The 17,947-nt window shown below is 39.7% G+C and overlaps 1 pseudogene; it reads right to left on the bottom strand.

The window, feature by feature from the left end:
• Nucleotides 1-59: 59 nt before the first annotated feature.
• On the bottom strand, nt 60-16,447 carry LOC102975339 (dual specificity protein phosphatase 18-like; annotated as a pseudogene).
• Between the last annotated feature and the right edge of the window lie 1,500 nt (nt 16,448-17,947).

The following is a 17,947-nucleotide window of genomic DNA, read 5'->3' as shown; positions in this document are numbered from 1 at the left end:
GTAGGATCACCTGCAGACCCACACCTCTGACCCCTGAGGCAGGGGCTCACCAGGATGGCTCACTGTTTGGCTGCCATCAAACCGACCTCTCTCTCATAGACGTCAGGGATCACGTCCATCGGGGAGCTGACGGTGTGCACAGTGTTCTTGCCAAACAGCTGGAACTCCTAGTGGACAAACTGCTCCCAAAAACCGTTGTTGGACGGGATGACTGCAGGCACGGCTTAGTCCCGGCGTGGGTGTCTGGCAGGGCCGGGCCTGGTCCTTCGCGAGGCAGCAGAGCTGAGGGCGGCCGAGCGCTGGAGCAGAAACGACGACTCAGCACAGCAGAGGGCGGCCCTGCTTCATCTCTGGATCGTGGGTGCCCTCAGCAATGGGGCCCAGGAAGTCGCAGAGGTACAAGATGGGTGCATCGGCCACAAGCACCTGCAGCTACTGGGTGTCCTGGTATAAGGTGTTCTCTACCTCCACCGAGACGTTGATGACCGCGGTGTACTGGTTGCAGGACAGCCTGAGCTTGTTGCTGGCGGCCACACCGTTGCTGATGTACAGGCTGCTGGTGTTCTGTGAGAGGCCGCTGGCCGAGGGCTGCCAGAACCGAACCAGAAGGGCACCCGGGGTGCGGTCACCAAGGCGGAGGGGCGGCGGCCAGCAAGGAGCAAGGGCTGCATCTTTCTCCTGGGCTGAGTCCACTGAAAGCTCTCAACCGTCGGCAGGTGGGCACCTTTAGGGTGCAGCCACACCAAGAAATCTCGGGGAAAGGGTCCGGGAGAGAGAAGACAGGTCGCGACGTGGGAGCCACAGTTCCCGCTGGTCCAGTGCTGCTCTGGTTTCCATGGCAGGCCTGAATGGGCCCTGCCTGGTCTTCAGAGAAAGCCCGGCCTCTGCCTCCCTGGCCCAGCACTGCTTGGGCCCTGGGCCACCCGGTTACCCATCCACGATCGCGACAGGCCTCACGGCTACCCCTGTTGAGAAGTCCGCATTGAATTTTGTTGAGCATTATAAAAAATTAGGTGATTCCTCCAAATTTCTTAAGAAATTTGGAATGCAGTTCACTATCTCTTCTAAGCACAAAGAGAAGAAAACCCATTTAGTCTCCCATATTAGATATTAAATCCAGAACAAAAACTATTGAGAATGGGAGCGCTTAGCATTGGAATGGATCTTTAAGGAAAAAGCCCTCTCTGGAAAACTTTAGGATGGGACAGACACCAGTTACCTGGGTCATTTCAGTAAGGTCATCTAAACAGCTCTGAGAGCTGGGCCCCAAAAGCCAAATGAAAGACTCCCAAAAAACAATCCAGAAGCGAGAGAAAATAATGTCCTCAACTACCTAGAATATTTTACTGATTTTCCAAGAGATATCTGTGTCTCCATAAAAGCAAATACTCACATTGGCTACTTTTTCTCAAGTACATGGACAGTTCCCCACTGGCTGTTGCTGTTACTGACAGTTATTTAGGATTCATGATTCACCAGACTGTAGCTTAGAGGCTCTGGAGGGACACTGACCCTGCCAACACCTTGATTTTGGACTTCTGGCCTCCAGAACTGTGAGAGAATAAATTTCTGTTGTTTTAAGCCACCCAGTTTGTGATATTTTGTTACAGCAGCCCTGGGAAACCAATACACCTCTGTAGTCTTTTACTCATGAAAGTGTACCTTAATGCAAGCAAATGAGAGAGACAATCTTATAGAAACAGCCTTGAATTCACTCTTTTTAAAAAAAAAGTATTTCCCAAACCTCATTATTTTAAATGTAATCTGTAACAAACAACCTATGACACATTTTGCAACCAATCACAGCACACCCAAGCAACCAATCCACTGCCTGTACTAGGAACTGCCACTCCCACCCAACAGTTTAATTTTACTGAGGAAATGGAGCTCCCAAGAGGCCAAATGGCTCACCAGCTTAACTATGTATTTATCCTCATACCCACCATGTTCTAGCAAGTTCCTTGAGCACAGGTAGAAAAAGACAACTTGAGGAATGTAGAGGATACCTCATCATTGCTCACATCAGTCCCCAAATTTTGCCCTCTGACTCCAGTTTAAGTCATTTTGTGCACAATACCTGAATGCTCAAACTTCCATAAGCAATTAGGATCATAACTCTGACTTTGAAGGCTGATAAAGTGATGTATTCAGGCTACTGTACAAACCAAGAAATGGCTCAGTGTACTGGGATTAGGATGTGACACAACATCCTGTGTCAGGGCATAGATCTCATGCAGGGGAGGAAGAGCGTCTGGGCTTTGATATTGCCATCAAGAGACTCAGATTTATTATTAAATCTTCAATGGGTAGAAAGACCAATGGTGAATTTATCAAGAAGCCTGCAGTATAATTTTGAAGAGAGTGATTTCTCTGCACCTCAAATAAAAGTCTAATACAGGCCTCAAGTATAGCCAAGATAAAATGTCAGAAATTTGAACATAAGAAATTTATGAGTGCAATTAACTAATATCTTTAGCCTGAAAATTGTCCTCTTGGTTAGGATGCCCTTCCAACAAGATGACTCTTGCTGACCTAGATTTCTCACCGTAATAGTCCTATTTGCATTCTGCCTAAATGTTAATTTAGTTGTCATCCATGTTTTGGAAAATAATATATCTCTATTTTTGAGACATAACCAAAAAAGTTATAAGAAACTAATTGCTCTGCCAGTAAATCTAGTCTTCTTAGAAAGAAATTGAAGAAGAATCACATAAGTAACCTAAACATTCAAACAACACATCCAAGGAGATCAAAATACTCACCAAATAATCTAGTACTAGAGTTTGGGTCTAAAAACCTGAGTTAAAGCAGGATAACCTCCCTAAGGCACTAGAAGGAAAGAGTCAAGGGCAGTGCTGGGAAATGCCAAGGGTCCAGAAAAGCCAGCAGATCTGTCTTCTAGCCAAAGGAATTACAGTGGTATCTATATGAGAGAAAAGGTTAGGGCCAGGAGCCAGGCAGAAAGAAAGCCAAGAATACAATTGGGAGAAAGCAATTGGGGTCCTTGACAATGGCTTTTAATAAAACTGAAAGGGTCTAAAATGCCAGTGAGTCAAAGTAGGTTAAAGACATGATGAGGTATTTTTCTTAATACCCACTGCTGACTTTATTTATAAATTAAACAAGAAGGGAGGGACTTCCCTGGTGGTCTAGTGGTTAAGACTCCGTGCCCCCAATGCAGGGGGCCCGGGTTCCATCCCTGGTCAGGGAACTAGATCCCACATGCATGCCGCAACTGAGAGTCCACATGCTGCAACCAAGACCCCAACTGCCGCAACTAAGACACGGCACAGCCAAATAAATAAATAAGTAAAATATTAAAACAAAAGAAAACCAATAAAAACAAGAAGGGTGACTTGGTCTATTAAAAAAAATAGGTTTTCTCAAAACCACTTAACTCCTGAGCCAGTCACAGTTCCTATTACTTCTTATAGTCTGTAAATGTGTCTGCCCTGTTCTCAACCCTGAAGCAGTCTAAAGTATACATTTTACCCATTGTAGGATCACTATGATTGATTGGATCAATACTAGACACAGGATTCAAGACCAGGCAATTGATTGTCTAGCCGGCACCCAGTTAAAATACTCAAGAATTTAAACTAAGAGTTATACAACTGTACTCAGTGGGTAGAATGTAATTGAACTAAAGGGACATGTGACTCTGACTTACCTCACCATTTTGGTGGAGACCGATGTGCAAATAGATGATACCAATCCGCAGAAAGAGATTGGAGCAACATAAAGGAAGAGGGACCTGAGAGCGTGTGGTCCAAGAAAGAGTGAGAGGGAGAGATGGGAAAAGTAGCTGCCTTGGTAACTGATGGCATAGCAGTCCTAAGTCACAATTTGTATGAAATATCTATAAGGACTTTTTCTCAGTGAAGTTTCTGTATCCTTTTGACAAATGTCTCGAATTTTGTCAAATTCTCAAAGTTACGTGATTTTGGCTAGAGCAGCACAATAATTTTTTCCTCAAATAATACTCCTACTATTACCAGATGGCCCTTGGGTGGGCAGAACTGTCTTCCAGAGAGAAAGACCACTCTGGGAAAAGAGCAGATGCTATGAACAAATTATCAAAAGTGTACTCTAAAAAAAAAATTGGGGACTTCCCTGGTGGTTCAGTGGTTAAGACTCCGTGCTCCCAGTGCAGGGGGCCCAGGTTTGATACCTGGTCAGGGAACTAGATCCCACATGCAGCAACTAAGAGCCCACATGCCACAACTAAAGATCCTATGTGCCACAACTAAAGATCCCGTGTGCCACAACTAAGACCCAGTCCAGCCAAATAAATTTTTTTTTTTTTTTTTTTGCGGTAAGCGGGCCTCTCACTGTTGTGGCCTCTCCCGTTGCGGGGCACAGGCTCCGGATGCGCGGCCTCAGCGGCCATGGCTCACGGGACTAGCCGCTCAGCGGCATGTGGGATCTTCCCAGACCGGGGCACGAACCGGTGTCCCCTGCATCGGCAGGTGGATTCTCAACCACTGCGCCACCAGGGAAGCCCAATATTTTTAATAAAATAAAAAAATAAAAATAAAATTCATGTACATATATACCTCTGCATGTAAAGCAGTATAAAATATTATAGATTGGTGTTAAATGGGACAAACTTAACTCCTGTTTTTGGCAAAGCTACAATAAGCTTCACCCAGAGGTAACAATTGTTCATAATGATCTCAAATTCCACTGATATACATATCCCTTTTTATTTCTCTTCCTTATCCCTCAAGATAATGAAGACTACTCTGAATGTTACCGGAGGGAAAAGCAGTGATACCTAGATGTTTCTACAAGATGAATTCTAGGTGAAAAAAGTTGAACAAAGTTAAAAAAGAAAAAAAAAAGGCAATTTCATCATTTTTACAAATTTTGCCTTCAGTGGAAGGCAAAATTCAAAAGGGAAAATATGCTGTGAAAAGAATATTTTTGATGCTTTTTGCCCAAAATATGCAGGATTACATAAAAAGATGGGGGAGGGGAATAACAAGAAGACCTAGATTATCAGACGGGCACCGCTAGTTCCAACATGAAGACCCAAACATAGTCACTCTAATAAAATCGTATTTAAATGACACATTCAAACCCATACTCAAAATACAATCATGCCAACAAAACCAATAGAAAGAATTCACTGTTTTTTATTCAGAGGAGGAAAGAAATCTCTAAAAGAAAATGATGATAAAAAAGCTAGCAATAGCATTGTACACAGAACAGAACAGTCTGGCAGGCTGTCATTTCTGAAGAACTCTGCTCTCAAGATGATTTAATACAAGGCAGTTCTTTCCAGAGAACCCAGAGCACTGTAATGATTCAAACCAGGTAAAAAAGAAACAGTAAAAAGAAAGTGTTGAAGGTTTTCAATGTATTCTCATCTTAAAAGACATTTTCTACTACTTCAACAGAAGACATGCCTTTGTGGTTGATTTTATATGCTTGCCTTAATAGTTTCTTTTGTGAATGGAAAAAGGCTTCAAATTATTGCAGTAAAGACTATAATAGCAACATGTCCAGAAAGAACTAAGGCTTACAAACAGACCATTCTATAAAAGATGCTGTTTGTATCAACTCTGGTTACCAGAAGTTTTAGGGCAATGGGTAGAAAGTGTCCATTCATTATGGATATCTATACATAAATATATCTGGATGGCATATTTAACTCTGAAACAGAAGATGACAAACGATTTTTGGGGCAGGATAAGTCCAAATGGTGAAATGGAAATCATGCTTACAGTATTTAATGGGTAAGTCCATGTACTATGATGATTAAGACCTCAAAGCAGAACAATTTAGTTGAGTAATGGCTCCACTACATACCAGTTATGTAATCTTGGGAAAAGTAGTTAACCTCTCCAGGTCCTCATCTATAACATCAACATAAGAAGACCTATCTCATAGAGTTCTTTGGAAAATTTCATAAACAAACACATAAATCACTTAACACAGAGCCTGAGTCACAGGAAGTACTGAATAAGTCAATGTGATGATGATTATGGTGATGATGACAATGACAATGACAACATCAGTTTCAAGTGCCTCCTCATTATGGATCCAATAATGATCTATGTGACCTGTGTGTCTGCTCAGGTCCAGTCCAAGCATTTTTTGTTCCCATGTTCTCATTATCCTACTTATCATTCTCTGTGTTTCCCTAGTCTTTTCCAATGATTTTAGATGTGGGGAGACCATTTTCTTATTTCAGGTTCCCAGTAGTTCTTCTGAGTCTTTGAAACTACAAATACATAAAGTTCTCTTTAGAATCTTTACAGATAGTTTTTCTTCCTTTATTATTACCTGTAAATATGACCTGCTCACTTTAGTTACTAGTATAGGAACGGCATGTGTTTGTCTCTCTGAGGCTGCAGTTCTTTAAACTCAACACCACTCTCTCGTGTTCTTTGGCATGTCAGTACTTTAGCAGGCAGTCACATTCCAATTGGATTCCAACTGAAAACAAATTCCCTAAGTGTGCAAAAAAAACAAAAAGATACTTCCTTTATAACACCATTAAACATTATTCCTGACTATTAAATTATGTCATGGCTACTATTGCTCATCCTACACTAGCCAAGTATTGGACTCAAACAGTGAACAAGAAATGCTTGTTAAACTAAATTGGATTATAATGATACCATGGAACAGCAATGTTTCTGGGAGCCTTTGGACAATCTGTTTCAGCCTACTGAGGCCATGGGGCCATTGCTGTATGATGAGGCTTCCTTCATCTGGGAACACCTAGACATGAAAAACACTCAGTAGCAGATGGTGATGCCACTGGTTTAGGATGGTCTATTCCCACAAGTTATGGGAAATGGAGGAAATAAAAACATGAGGAATTCTTCAGTCTTACATCTTATTCTATCTAATATCACATGAATTTTTGCATGTTTGCTGCCCTGTAATTATTCTATTCATGAAAAAAATTAAGCCTGTCTCTCTGCCCAAATAAGAAAGTAAATGTTTTCATGTAGTGTTGGCATTTCACATCATCTTGGTTTAAAAAGAGGGGGGCAGGTCAATTGGCCACCAAGGTAATAATCTTGAGGTCATGCCCATGAAGCTTAACCATGAGTGAACCATGAATGTGGTACCCAATATTCTGATGTATAAATTATTCAAGGAAAGAGAAGTCACCAGCTAATGGCTGAAAAACCAGTGTGGGTAAGACTCAGTGATTCCTTAATATTATATTCTAGGCAGAAAATAAAACAGAATTTGTTGGGAAAAGAAAAACTACCTATTTTATCAATATTTGTGATTCTTGTTTCATACACAGCTTAGTCATTTGCCTCTGATCAGAGAGTTTGGAAGCCACACTTATAAAGGGCCTAGAAAACTACAATGCATACCCTTAACCTGATATTTGACACACATGGCAGAAGGAGACCAGGACAGTGGACCCATGCCAGAAGGTCAACAGGTCTCAGGACATCTTATCTGACTGAACAGGTGAGGTAGGCCCAGTCAGAGCACCTCATGTTCCATACCATGAGCAAACTGAGTACAACAACATTTCTGATCTGACCTAGTAAGTAGACAACACCCCAGATAATACGTTGTTGAATAGTTAAGAAAGAAAACACTATCCAGTGTCCATGAAAATAATAAAAGAGTTAAATTCAGTAAAGAAAAAAAAAATACTACTACAAATCTATGTTGCATCCATAGCCTGGATAACCAGGGGTAAAGCTGCTATGTTCAAATCCAAACCACTGCCTAAACATACTTCCGAGTGCATAAGTAGTTTGGTTGTCCCTTGCCAGTCTTTACAGGTCACTGTACTGTTTTATTGTCTATAAAGTGAGTTAGACTAGATGATATATTATATATATATATATATATATACACACACACACACATATATGTATGTATATATGTAATTTCATATATATGTAATTATATTATATTATATGCCTGGAGAATTACAATTGGTTAGTTTCTCAGAATTTACAAAAAGACTGCTATAATCTTTCAGGAAACTTCTTTTATTGGCTGGCTATTGCTACAAAATTGCTGTATGTCAATCAACTACAAAGTCTTAATGACATACAGCAAATATTTTTCATACTTCTGAGGGGTTCTGCTGATCTAGGCTAAATGTAGCTGATCTTGGCTGGACCACTCACTCATTCATGTGATTTGGCCAGCTCATACATGTGTTTTTAGGTTGGCTCTGCACCATGTGACTTCATCCTTCTCATTGGACCACTGAACTAACCTGGGCATGACCTTCTCATGGTGATGGCAGAAATAAGAGTGAAAGTGCATTAAGCAAAATTTTTAAAGGGCTAAGCTCAGAAGTGGCACTCTGGCATTTCAACCACATTTATTGTCAAAGAAAGTCACATGACAAAGCCCAGAGTCAGAGCAGAAGGGTACTGCAAATTTACATGACAAAGAGGAGTGAAGGACTGGAGTCACTATTTAATCTACCACAAATCCACCATTAGGCAAGAATTATTCATGCTCCTCCTATCCCCCACCTGGGATGGTGGGGGTCCACCATCCCAAGACCCCCCAAAGTTTTATCTAACACAACATCAGGTTTGAATAGCTTATAATAGATGTGCATGCAAGTCCTCCTGATCCAGAAACCTATGAATGAAGAAGGCAATATAGCTGCCTCAAAAACACACAACACACAGTGGTGGAACAAGGACAGGATAATCACAATAAACATTCAAATTCAAGGAGGAGGAAAATGAAAGGCAAATAACAGTTACTGGTATGTAGCGAGTCTGAAAGTCTGCTGGGAAAATGTTTCCAGGTCCCTCCACTTTAGGAGTCATAAATAGTCCTCGATTTGACCCTGGTTATATTTCCCAAAAGTAACTCCCCAGTTCATTTTATTCATGGACCTTGGCTTCACCCTCTAGGATGTCCTTCCTTTCCATCATCCTCTTTGGCCACTTCTAAAGATCTCACTAGAAAATATGTTCTTTGAGAAAATAATTTAGCCTGCTTTCTGGATACAAAACATTAAGGGCTCAGAAGCCTTTTAACATTTTGTACTGCTCAATCCCTACTAGACCAGGCAGACGGCACTTCTGCTCGTACAGTCTTCTCAAAAATTTTGTGGGTTTCCAGTGTATTTCATTCATTTTACTCCCTGTGCCCAAAGCCATTTTTTGAGAACAATTCTTCTATTTGTCTCACTATCTTTAGACTTTGAAAGAACTGCTGTATCAGACTGTTGTGGACCTTGACCTTAAGATTCCTACAAACACTTGTGTGCAACAGAGAGCACATATTAGATTTCATCCTGATTCTTTCAGAAGTCAACAAAAAGTCATACAGCCCCTTCTTTGACTTGGACTTTACTCTGAGACCATCACTTACTAGCAGCACCCCAAGTTTGACCTTTACCCCAGCCTAGACTTTACCTTACTCTGAGAATCTGTTACTGACTATAGAAGCTGGAGAAGAGAAACAATTTTATGTTCCAATTCATTAAGTCCTGGGCTCTCGATTTTTCCGATAAATTCTGCTTGCAAATGGCAAGTTCTTTTGAGTTCTTCCTTTCTTGTACTACCTTATATGCAGCTAAAGAGAAGCAGCTGATGTTTTCAAATTTTCACTGGGAGATCTCCTTGCCCAAATGCAAAGTTTGTTTAAGTACATTTTCTGTCTTTCAAGAAACCAAAAGTGACCATTTCACCAAATGGGTTACCATTTTTCAGTCTCCTATAATAGTCTCTTCACCATTTTTCCGAACTCCCACCATCAACTAGCCCTAAAAATAATGCTATGTATTTCAGGTGTTTATTAAAACAACATCCCATTTCTGCATACCAATTTTTGTTTCAATTCCCTTTGGTTGTATATCAAATGACCGAAAAATATAGTAGCTTCATATATATGACAAAATAACATTTAAAGATGTATTTGAGAAGATCATAATTGAAAACTTTCCAAAATTGATGAAAGGTATCAATCTACAGAACTTTTAAGCTCCATGATCCCCAAGGCAGGATAAACACAAACATCACACCTTTTCAAACACAATAAAAGACAAAGATAAGTAGTAAATTTTAAAATTAGATTTTCTGCTTTTAAGCAGAAGGGAGGAAGAAGAAGAGGAAGGGGAAGAAGGATGATATGGGGAGGAAGAGGAGGGAGAGAGGGAGGAAGAGGAGGAAGAGGAGGAGAAGAAGACATTATATACAGGGTAAAATCTATATAAATAATAACCAACATGTTGCCTGAGACAAGGAAGAACATAGGGAAATGCAACAACATCTTTAAAGTGACAAATAAACAAAAACACTCAGCCTAGAATTCTATATCAGGAGAAAATATCCTTTAAAAAGAAGGTGAGGGCTTCCCTGGTGGTGCAGTGGTTGAGAGTCCGCCTGCTGATGCAGGGGACGCGGTTCGTGCCCCAGTCCGGGAAGATCCCACATGCTGCGGAGCGGCTGGGCCCGTGAGCCATGGCCACTGAGCCTGCACATCCGGAGCCTGTGCTCCGCAACAGGAGAGGCCACAACAGTGAGAGGGCTGCGTATCGCAAAAAAAAAAATAAATTAAAAATTTTTAAATTAAAAAAAAAAAATAAAATAAATAAAATAAAAAGAAGGTGAAATAAAGACATTTTTGGAGTGACTACAGCAGTGAGAATTAGTCTCCTGTACTACAAAAAATGCTAAAAGTTCTTTCAGGTTGAAAAGAAATTATAACCAGATATAACCTTAAATCTGAAGGAAATGTAAAGGCCACAGCCAAGTGCGTGTGTATATGTGTGTATTTTTAATTTTTTAAAATAAATTGTTTTAAAAAATATCAACCAAGTATTATGAAAATTATCACATATCTGGAAGTTAAATATAAGACAACAAAAATAAATGGGTGGGGGGAGACTTTCAAGGTTTTTATACTCTTCATAAGGTAGGATAATATTATTTAAAGGTAGACTGCAATAACTTAGATCATATTGTAAACTCTGGGATAGAGCACCCCATAAAATATTAAAAAATGTATAGCTAAAAGTCAATACACGAAATAAAATATAATAATAAAATATGAATTCACCCAAAGAAGGCCAGAAAGAGGTAATAGAGGAATAAAGAACTCCATAGGTGAGTTGTACCAGACATTAAAAAATAATAATACCAATCTTACATAACCCTTTTAGGAAATAGGGCAGGAAGAAATGTACCCCAACTTTTGATTACAAAAACCTGTAAAGAACATTTACAAGAAAGCTACAGACCAATACGCATCATGACCACAAAAGTCCTGAGCAAAATACTAGTAAATTGAATCCAGAAATACTAAAAAATAATAATAATAAACCATGACCAAGTGATATTTTTTCCCAGGAATACAAAGTTGATTTGACATTCAAAAATCAATGGACTGAATTTCTGATTTTAGCTCCAATATATAAAGAGCTTGAAAGTCATCTCTCCAGTTCTTCTAAAAGAAAAAAAGCTGAATGAATTAAAAATCAACATCTCTTCTTGGATCCATCAGAGAATTGAGGTCACAGGGCAGATCACTGCCCTGAAAACTGGCAAGACATGAAAACAGAGGATCACAGTTCACCACAATCAGAATCCACTGGAGCTATAAAGTTATAAAGTGAAAGGAACACTTAAACAGTAATTGAAATTGCTGGAGACTGAGTATGAACTCGATTGAGAGTTAAAAAAAAAAAAAACCTAAAAAAAAAACCCTAAAGATACAGTCTTGGGGGGACTCCTACACTGCTGTGAGTTTTACATCTAGGCACCCCACCAGGTTTTCCCAGTGAAGACTTGAGAAAAATAGCCTCTGCTCCCAGGTGGGTGGGGGCAGGGAGTGAAGGGAGGGGGAAGAAGTAACCATTTTGAAATAAGCCTGGAGCATTCTGTTCTCTATAACAAAGGGTAGTCCTCAAGGAAAGCTATTTTACCAGAACCTGATCTGACCTATCAGAAGGGCAGTTAGACAGCTCTGGTCCCCTCTAGCCTTCCTGTCTCACCTAAGAGCAGAAAGAAAAAGAGCTAAGAAACCTTCCTGATGGTCATACTTCAGGGACCCAGGCCCACTAAAATACTGGGATTTAATCATAAGATTATAGAATGGTTTCCCTCACCTGTACCTTACTACCACATTAACAAGGCTCCAGTATAATAACAGTGGATTACCACTGAGAGAGGTACAAGGCAGAGATGCAATTTAAGAAAGAGTTTCTAGGGAAACCCAAAGACTGTAGGGAAGACAAAAGCAAGGATACTAGAGGAAACTGAACCTCTGCCATGCACAGCTATAGGAAACATTAAACATAGCCTAACTCCTAGCCAGATAAAACATAAAATCTCACACTAAACTTATGTTTACCTCAGTTCCTATTACCCAATACATCATGTCAAGCTTTCAAAAAAAAAGTACAAAGCATGTTAAAAGGCAAGAAAAAAACTCAGTCTGAAGAGACAAAGCAGGTGTCAGAACCTGACTCAGATATGGTAGAGATTCTGGAATTATTGGACCAGAAATTTTAAATAACTATGATTAATAAGCTAAGGGCTCTAATGGAAAAAGTGGACAACATGCATGAACAGATAGGTAATGTAATTAGAAAGATGAAGAAGAAAGAATTAAAACAAAAGGCTAGAAGCCAAAACCACTGTAACAGAAATTAAGAATGCCTTCCATAGTATCAACAGTAGACAAGACACAGCTGAGGAAAGAGTTGGTGAACTTAAAGAAATACCAGTAGAAATTCCCAAACTTAAATGAAAAGAGAAAAAAAATTTTTAATGTGGAATAGAATGTCCAATAACTATGGGTCAATTACAAAAGGTGTAGCACACACATACTGGGAAGAAGGAAAAGAAAGAGAGATGGAGCAGAAGAAATATTTGAATTAACTATGGCTGAGAATTTTCCAAAATTAATGACAAATACCAAACTACAGATCCAGGAATCACAGAACACCAAGCAGGATTAATACCCCCAAAATCTACATTTAAGTATATCATATTCAAACCATGGAAGATGAAAGACAAGGAGAAAATCTTGAAAGAAACCAAATGAGGAAAAAAAATCACCTTACCTATAGAGAATCAAGAATATGAATTACTTCAGACTTCTCTCCAGGAACCATCCAAGCAAGAAGAGAGTGGAATTAAACATTTAAAGTGTTGAAAGAAAAAAATCCACAGAATTCTGTATCTGGTGAAATTATCCTTCAAAAGTGAAAAGAGAAATTAGGACTTTCTCAGACAAACAAAACCTGAGGGAAGTTGTTGCCGATAGAACTGCCTTGCAAGAAATGTTAAAAGTAATGTTATTTGAAAGTTGACTTAGGGGATCCCCTGGTGGTCTGGTGTTTAGGACTCCATGCCCTCACTGCCAAGGGCCCAGGTTCAATCCCTGGTCAGGGAGCTAAAATCCCACAAGCCACATAGTGTGGCCAAAAAAACAAAAACAAAAGCCAAAAGAAAAAAGTGGACTTAGATTATACTGCAAACTCTAGAGCAATCACCAAAAGAACATTGCTGGTGGAAATGTAAAATGGTGTAGCCAGTATGAAAAAGTTCGCCATTTCCTCAAAAACTTAATCATACAGTTACTATATAACCCAGCATTTCCAATCCTAGGTATCCAAGAGAAATTAAAAACCTAAGTTCACACAAAAGCTTGTATATGAATGCTCATAGGAGAAGCATTTATAATAGCCAAAATGTGGAAACAATTCAAAATAGCCATCAACGGTGAATGGATTTTTAAAAAAAAAAATGTGGTATATGCAATGGAATATTATTTGACTATGAAAAGGAATTAACTACTAATACATGCTACAACATGAGTGAACCTTTAAAATATGCTAAGTTAAAGAAACCAGACACAAAAGATCACATATTGCATGATTCCATTTACATGAACTGTTCAGAATAGGCAAATCTACAGAGACAGAAAGTAGATTAGTAGTTGCCAGGGGCTTGGAGGGAAGGAGAACTGGGGAATGACTGCCTAATAGGTACAGAGTTTCTACTTGAGATGATGAAAATGTTCCAGAATTAGACAGCCGTAATGTTTGCACAACATTGTGAATATAATAAAAACCATTGAATTGTAAACTGAATTGTGCAGTATATATTTCCAGCTACTTTTGAAAAGCAATGTAATTAATATTTATAGAATAAAGAAGAAAAGCTATATGATCTTATTAGACACAGAAAAAGCACTTGATAAAGTCAGTACTCATTCATAATAAAAATTCTCAGAAAACTAGGAATAAAGGGACCTACCAAAACCTCATAAGGAAAGCTATGACAAACCTACAGTTAACATAATATTTGATAGTGAAAGAGGGAAAACTTTCTTCCTAAATCCAGGAACAAGCAAGGATGTTCTCACTCACTGTTATTCAACATTGTGCTGGAGGCCCTAATAGGGATAATAAGGCAAAAGAAAAAGAAAGGAAGGAAGGGAGAATGGCATGCAGACTGGCAAGGATAAGAAACATAAGAAACAGAAATCATGGAATATCATTGTGACTTGAAGATAGCTCAGTATTTCTTTGACAGGACACAGGGAGAAATAAGTGTAAGAGAAAAATAATTGAAAATTTGGAATTTATCAAAATTTAAAAATTCTACTCATCTAAAGATACAATTAAAGAAAATGAATAGGCAAACCACAGAACAGGAGAAAAGATTCAAGAGCATATATCAGATAACTGTTATCTTGGGTATATAAAAAATTTCTTACAAACAAAAATAAAAGACAACCCAATGAAAACATGTTCAACATCATTAGTCACTAGAAAAATCAAACTTTGAAAAATGGTCTGGGGGGAGTTCCCTGGCAGTCCGGTGGTTAGGACTCTGCACTTCCACTGTAAGGGGCATGGATTCGATCCCTGGTTGGGGAACTAAGATCCCACAAGCTGCCTGGCATGGCCAAAAAAAAGAAAAGAAAAGAAAGAAAAGAAAAATGGTCTGGCAGCTTCTTATAAAACTATACCTCTTATTTATGACCCAGCAATTCTAGTCTTTAGTATCTACCCAAAGAAAAAGGAATGTTATTCAAACTTTATCCTTAGCAACTTCATTCAAATGAGATAAACAGGAAACTAAATGTCCATCAACAGAAAAATGGATGAACAAATTATGGTGTAATCACACAATGGAATACTATAATACACAATGGAATGAAATAAAAAAGAACAAAACAGTGATACATGCAACAAATGGATGAATACCAAAAGTAGCATGCTGAATGAAAGAAGACCTAAAAGAGCTCATAATTTATATTTTATAAACTTATATGAATTTTTTAAATAAAATTCTAAAATGAGCAAAACTAATTTTAGGGTAGAAAACATCAGAACACTGGTTGCCTCTGGTGGGTGGTTACAGGAATTGACTAGGAAGGAGCAGAAGGCAACTTTCTGGGACAATGAAAATATTTATACCTTAATAGAGATTTGAGGGCTTCCCTGGTGGTGCAGTGGTTAAGAATCCGCCTGCCCATGCAGGGAACACGGGTTCAAGCCCTGGTCCGGGAGGATCCCACATGCCGCGCGGCAACTGGGCCCGTGAGCCACAACTACTGAGCCTGCACGTCTGGAGCCTGTGCTCCGCAACGGGAGAGGCCGCAGCGACAGTGAGAGGCCCACGCACCACAATGAAGAGTGGTCCCCGCTCGCCGCAACTAGAGAAAGCCCTCGCTCAGAAACGAAGACCCAACACAGCCAAAAATAAATAAATAATTTTTTTTTAAAGTTATAAAAAATAATAGAGATTTGAGTTACAGTAACTTTAATATACGGATCAATCCCCTTACATGTCACCAATCTCTCAGTACCACCTTCACCACTCCTACACTGGTGCAATCACGCGCCTCTACCCATTCAAACACCCCAGGCTGAGCCACCCCCACCTGCCCCCCACGTGGACAACCTTCTCAGCCCACTCTGCCTCCAACACGCTGCTCTGGGCCACCGTGGCTCACCAACACGTGCCTGCCTCATTCAGCACCATCTAGGGACTTTAGGGGGAAGGGCTGTTCTTTTACATTGGAAAAGACCCTTCCATTTCATTTGAGCCTTCAAAGACACTATGATGTAGGCAAGGTATGTCATTTTAACCCATTTTACAGGGTACAAAAAGTTAAAAATCTTCTCCCAAGTTCCTTGTTGGTAGGTGGGCACAGTCCAGGATATCAGACCCCTACTCTAATGTTGCTTCTACCAGCCTTACAGTGAAGTCCTCACCCGTACCTCTAATCCCTAAATCTTGCTTTCAGAACCAGAGGATTTGGAGAACAGAGAAGCAGGCAGAATAACAAGATGCAACCTGCCAACAGCCTCTGTGGTTATGGTGAGAACCACCGTAGCACACCTCTCATTCTGTTGTACAATCTGTTCCTGCAAAATAATCAACCTAACCAGGAAACTTACCTTCATGCGCTTCTGATGCATACCCCACATGCCAGGCCTCCGGTTCACTTCCCCAGTCATTCTCATAAGAGGAAGAGTTAGATTAGATTCCTATGCCTGCCCTAACAAATTATCACAAATTTGGTGGCTTAAAAGAACAGAAGTCCAAAATTGGTTTCAATGTGTTTTTAAGCAGGGCCTCACTCCCTCCAGAGGCTCTATGTAAGAATCCAATCTTTCCTTTTCCAGCTTCTAGAGCTGCATTTCTTGGTTCATGACCCTTTCTCCATCTTCGAAGACAGCAGAGTAGTATCTTCACATCTTTCTCTGCTTCCATCGCCACATCATCTTCTGCCTCAGTGTCAAATCTCTACTCCGTTTTCACATCACTTCCTCCTCTATCATAAAATCTCCCTCTGTCTTCCTCTTATAAAGACACCTGTAGACTTTTAGGTCCATAATCTTCCATCTCAAAACCCTTAAACACATCTACAAAATCCCTTTTGCTCCATGTTCCAGAGATTAAAACCTGGATATGCTTGGGGACCGTTATCCAGCCAACCACAGGGACCAGTGGAGACTTACTTACCTCCTTCAGAGGCAAGCACTAAGCACATTCCTATTCAGAAATGGTGTGAGGAGGGTTAGAATAAAGTTGATTTATTTTTCTAGTCATAGTTAAGGTAATGCTACCAGCTAAGGCATTTCAAACATTTTAGAGAATATCATCCTGTTCTTTCTGTTTTCTACAAAAGAATTGTTTGTTGATATTTACCATCTAATTTTCAACAGCCTCTTTCACTTAAGTAGCTTTTCCATCTCCAGTTGATGCACAGATCCAGGGAAATCTCATAGATATGAAAATGGTTGGTGAAAACTAAACATATTTTCCTTTAAAATGCAGTTTGAAATATTTGCCCATGGAGTTTCACCCAAAGAAACAATTATTTTGAGCATGAAATTGAATGTTAACATTCTGAATATGAATGAACTCTCTCTGTCTCCCTTGGTCTTTGTCTTCAGGGAGGTGGCGGAAGGTATCACAAAAGCACAGAAATATGCAATTTTTTTAGTTGTTCCTAATTCTTATTATTGTTTTATTTTATTTATATTTTATTTTAGAAAGTTTCAAATTAATACAAAAGCAGAAAAAAATAATATAACTCCATGTATCCATCACCAGCTTCCAACACTCTGACACTACCATTCCATATATTTCCCACCATTTTTTTTTTTTTTTTAGCTGTACGCGGGCCTCTCACCACTGCGGCCTTTCTCGCTGTGGAGCCTACGCACAGGTTCAGCGGCCATGGCTCACGGGCCCAGCCGCTCCGCGGCATGTGGGATCCTCCCAGACCGGGGCACGAACCCGCGTCCCCTGCATCGGCAGGCGGACTCCCAACCACTGCCACCAGGGAAGCCCCCCCACCAATTTGTTTTCTGGATTATTTTCAAGCATATCCCAGACATCATAAAAATTTCTCCTTAAATGTTAGCTTTTATCACTAAAAATTAGACCTTTTTAAAAATATATATAACCACTACATCAATAACACATTCAGCAGAATTCAATAATTTATG

This window comes from Physeter macrocephalus, chromosome 20 (assembly GCF_002837175.3).
Source record: "Physeter macrocephalus isolate SW-GA chromosome 20, ASM283717v5, whole genome shotgun sequence".
Classification (NCBI taxonomy): domain Eukaryota; kingdom Metazoa; phylum Chordata; class Mammalia; order Artiodactyla; family Physeteridae; genus Physeter; species Physeter macrocephalus.
Note: the sequence above shows the minus strand (reverse complement) of the source record. Positions and strands in the feature narration are given on the sequence as shown.